Here is a 4,357-nt window from a genome sequence, read left to right as displayed (position 1 = left end):
GTCGGTAAGGCGTCGGCAATATCCGAATAAAAGACACCATTAACAGATCAATTCGTAACACGTAATAACGTAATCAGTTCGTAATTTGTAAAGAAAAGTTACTTTCCACAGATGAGATTTCTTCTCAAGAAATATCGCTGAGAGAAGCAGCTGTAGCTATTTCGAAAAGTGGAGGGCAAAGCTATACATGCTGTCATCGCAAAAGGAAGTGTTCACGAATAAATGCAGTTGTAAAAGCAAGGGATTCTTGTGCAATTCAAAGTGCCATAACCGTTTAAGCTGTTGCAATAAATAAGACTGTATAACGTTAATCGTATAATTTATGTGTAAGTTTATTATTGTATTGTTTTCTTTAATGATTTAGAATGTACTGTTCGTTTTAAGTTCAACAGTTTACTTACATATGCTGTTACTTAAGCTTTCTCCTATTTTGACATATTAAGCAGTTGCATTTTTGTCTTAACGTAATAAAAATTTTTTATTCAACATTCACCATCAGTGCACGCTGAATGTCGACATTTGGCGGTGTAAGTGAGAAATAATGATATTTAGCAAATATTTCGTACATACACGAAATGACTGTGTGAATGCTGACATTTACCGGAGAATGTTGACATTCGCCAGATATCGGTCATTCACAGTAACATATATACTGTATATAGAATTAAGCTCCTTGCCGGCTTATTTCGCGAAAGTGCTACAAATTAGTGGTAAGTGGAGTAAATACTGTACTTCACAATCTTGAAGATTATAAAAGAAAAAAAAATTGTATAACTATATGGGATCCGCAGTTTGGCCACCGTGGATATATATAATTAATGTTAATACAGTTTTAAAAATTGCTTTTAGTTAGATTTCCACGCGATTGAATTATGTTTTTATAGTTATAGGCTATACTTATTAAATACCTATGTAGGCTATATTCATTTCTTAATAAATAAATATAATTAAAAAAAATAAATACTTTTATTAGTTTAAGGTGAAATCTTAATAATCTGTAATATGTATGAAAAATTTTCTCCTGTTAAAAATGATTGCAACTTATTGTTTATTGTATTGTTACATTTTTCCCCATTATTATAACCCTTATTAATTCTATTTAGAGGCAGTCATCTCGTTAAATATTAAAAATTTGTAATGTATATTACTAATTCTTTTATACATAATAAATAAATATTGCTTTTATTTGTGATATTTAAAAAAGTATTAAAAAATTATACAAATTTTCTACTTTAACAAACAATTTAAGTTTTAATTATTGGAATATTTTAAAGTCTATATACGTATTTTTGAAAAATTAAGATCAAATTATAGTAGTAAAATCAAATAATGTCTGGTAAATGTGTGCATGTATTGAATATATGTTTAAATAAATATACAAGCTCATTTAACTATGTGCATCAGAAATGCAATGTCATTGGCGCGATGTACATGCGGATAACAGAGCTCTTAGAAGTTGACGTCTCTCCTAATCACGTATGTATTCAGCTGTATCTATAGAAATGTATAGTTCACTGTCAGAATATTTGAAGTGTGCAACTTGTTTTTAATGTGAATACGTTTTTGTTAAATGTTTTTACTAAAGATATGTCGAATCAGGAAAATGGTATGGACGGCTTATCATGGCGAAGATTACATTTAAGTCGTGCTAAACTGAAGGCGTCTAGTCGAACATCAGCTCTTTTGGCTGGATTTGCTATGGTAAGTTTGAAAAGTTTACACTAATCATCAGTCAATTACTTTGTAATGCTGTACTAGGAATTCATTATTAATATTCTAAATATTTTTAAAATCAATAAGATTATAAAAGAAAACTTTCAATAAACTTTTCTCTAATGTAAACGGATTCTTTCGTTTTTTACGATAATTAAATATGGTTTTAAATAATAATGCGGAAGAAAATACTAAAAATAAAATAAAAATAAGTAAAGACTGTTACATCAGTATATTAATAATTTTTACCAATATATTTATATGAAATTATTAAATTGTTTGATACAGTATAAATCCATTTTCAATAAAATATTAAAATGTTCTGTTAATTCTATTTAATTATCTGAGTAGTAACTTGCATCAAAACTTTTCTATACAGAAATTAGTTTAAAAAATTAATTTTACTTATTTTATACTTTGATACTATATAACTTTTCATTGGTATTTAAACACTCCAAATTCAACAATGTTGTCTATTGTTCTCAATCTAAATCAAACACTTATATTTGAAAACACTTACTTGTTATCAGAAATATGTTGACTTCAATTTTAAATATGCCAATATTCATTAAATAATTAGAAAAATTCATTCATTATTTTGTCACATGTAGGATAGATTTTATTTAATTAAAATACATATTTTAAATTTTAAGTATTTAATTTTATTTATATTATTAAAATTATTTAAAGCCTCTAAATGTGTGTATATAAGTTATATTCTTATATGTACAAAAATTTAAAAATTTCAGTCTGTTTCAGAAAATTTTATTAAAGCTATCTGAACGAATATTTAACTATAGCTAACTTAAAACAAATTATATAATAGAAAACTTGTTAAAATTTTATTAAAATCTTATTACAATTTTATTTTTATACCGTGACAATTCTTAAATTAAATACATTTAAATCATACGCAGAATTTTGAATAATTTTAAACAGATCTAAAATTTAAAATTTTTATAAACATGTTTTTGAAATATTTTATTCCAGGCATGTCGATAAGACTTTTTATTTGAATTTTAAATTTAAAAATTAAATTCTTATATAATATTCTGTTAATGTAAGTTGTTCAATATGAAATAAAATTGATTTAAGAATGAAATCATTATTAAAATTAAATCGTGAATACTAAAATTAAACAAATAGATTCAAAAATCAATACTTTTAGATTTAATTAACAGTAAAGAAGTTTTATATTTCATTTCATACACTCTTTTAAACCTGATTTAGCATGCACTTTTTTCTTTTTTCAATACAGTGTTTAACTTTTCCGCCCTGTGGGTATTAATTTGAAGGACTTTTTAATCATACTCATCATAAGAATGATTAAAAAGGAATAATTTACCGTAAATGAGTTCGGTCAGATTCATATTGTGGCCTGATTATATCCATAATAGGTACGCAGGGCCGTCGAGAGGAAGTAACTGGGGCTGCTTTCCTCGGGTCCAGAGAAAACTTAGTGGTTCCTACCCGTGTAAATTAATATTATTTTTATTAACAGAAAATAAAATTGTTCACGATTGCTTTTCATAATAAAAAAATATTTAACGTATTTCATGTGTTCAAAAAACAAAAATAAAAAAATATAAAAAATTGTTAAAAGAGGCCGGCTTTACCCCCGGACCATACAACCTCTCGACGACCTGTGGGTACGATTAAAAAGGCTCTGTATTTAAAAAATTAGATTTTAGTTTTAAAATTATATAAACAAATTTAATACCAGATGGCGCTAGTTAACATTACAACAAAACAAAGTCTATAAACACGAGGTCTGGACACGATCCGTCAGTCGCCATATTGGGTCCTTCGAAGTTGTGTGTTTCTAAAGTGAATTTGGTTATTTGTTTTTTTCGATCTCAGTTGAATTTCTTGTTATTATTTTTTAAAATGGTTTTGTATTCAGCCAAAGGTGTAAAAATTGTTCCGTTTTCCCACTGTCAGTTCCAGGAGAGTGATGATTTAAGAGTTAACACTTATTCTAAACGTTTTCAGTATGCATCATTAAAATGTTTTAATTAACCCTGTTTAAATTACAACAGTAAAACATGGTTCTCAGATCAGTTCTAGTCTATAGACTGTTTGTGGTAAAGTTTTAGTTTTCTGACAGATTGTGTAACAACATTATGAAACTTATTAAACAGAATAACAGATATATTAAACAGAATAAATGTTATATGTTTTGTGGACTGAAACATACTTTAAAATTTAAAGTAAAATATAGTAATTGAAATTAAAACTTTAATAATTTAAATTAATATTTCATAATAATTGAGAGCAATGTAACAGTACAAATTGCATATGCCAAATAAATAATAATCATTTCATTATAAAATAAATAATAAATGAAGTTGATATTTCTATTTGCTGGTATTTTCTACTGTTTAATAAATTTTTATAAATATACTTACAGTCGACCCCCCTATAAGATATAGATACGTTCCAATTTATTAGGAATCCGATTTCTTACAAGTCGTTCCAATCACAGCCCGACACGTGTCAAGTTTACGGACTACGGCTGATTGAAAGGTTTTCTTCCATAAAATTAATCGATTCTACACTAATCCGACTCAACATTTCCAAAATACGTATATTTTTTCGTAGTTTTATAGGAATCGTAATTATAGGGACCGTAATTATAGGGGGG

General features: G+C 26.7%; 1 protein-coding gene across 1 annotated transcript in view; it reads left to right on the top strand.

Moving 5' to 3' along the window:
• The first annotated feature begins 1,682 nt into the window (after positions 1 to 1,682).
• Positions 1,683 to 4,357, top strand: part of LOC111635850 — an 80,573-nt gene continuing 77,898 nt past the window's right edge. Inside the window, exon 1 of the mRNA XM_023380978.1 lies at positions 1,683 to 1,701. The gene's annotated coding sequence lies outside the window, so the exon portion shown is untranslated. The remainder of the gene's footprint in view (positions 1,702 to 4,357) is intronic.

Source organism: Centruroides sculpturatus, unplaced genomic scaffold (assembly GCF_000671375.1).
Source record: "Centruroides sculpturatus isolate CEXI.00-Female unplaced genomic scaffold, Cexi_2.0 scaffold37, whole genome shotgun sequence".
In the NCBI taxonomy this organism is placed as follows: Eukaryota; Metazoa; Arthropoda; class Arachnida; order Scorpiones; family Buthidae; genus Centruroides; species Centruroides sculpturatus.
Note: the sequence above shows the minus strand (reverse complement) of the source record. Positions and strands in the feature narration are given on the sequence as shown.